The following is a 394-nucleotide window of genomic DNA, read 5'->3' on the forward strand; positions in this document are numbered from 1 at the left end:
TTTCTTTTGGAGAAAATTGACGGCTTTTCTTCTTCTTCTTTTATTTTTTTCTTCCCCTGCCTCCAGAGGTAAGAGGAATGTGTATTTAAAATTGAAGGGGATGGCCGACGGTGCCCGAGGCCAATCCCCGAGCTCAGCACGCCCGCATCTCCCGGCGAGGCGGTATTAATAGTTACTTACGTGGCCGGGGATCTCGGAGCGAGCGGGGCCGTGTGTGCGCGTGTGTGCGCGCGCGCGCCTCGCTCGCGCTCGGTCTCCCCATTCAATGTCACCGACACATTTCCACGGAGCCTCCGCCCCCCCCCGCGGCACCGCGACTGGCTCAGCCCAGAGCCAGCCCCGCCCCGCCCCCGCCCGGGCCCCCCTCATTGAGCCGGACGCCCATCAATCAGCC

Source organism: Diceros bicornis, chromosome 12 (genome assembly GCF_020826845.1).
Source record: "Diceros bicornis minor isolate mBicDic1 chromosome 12, mDicBic1.mat.cur, whole genome shotgun sequence".
Taxonomy (NCBI): Eukaryota; Metazoa; Chordata; class Mammalia; order Perissodactyla; family Rhinocerotidae; genus Diceros; species Diceros bicornis.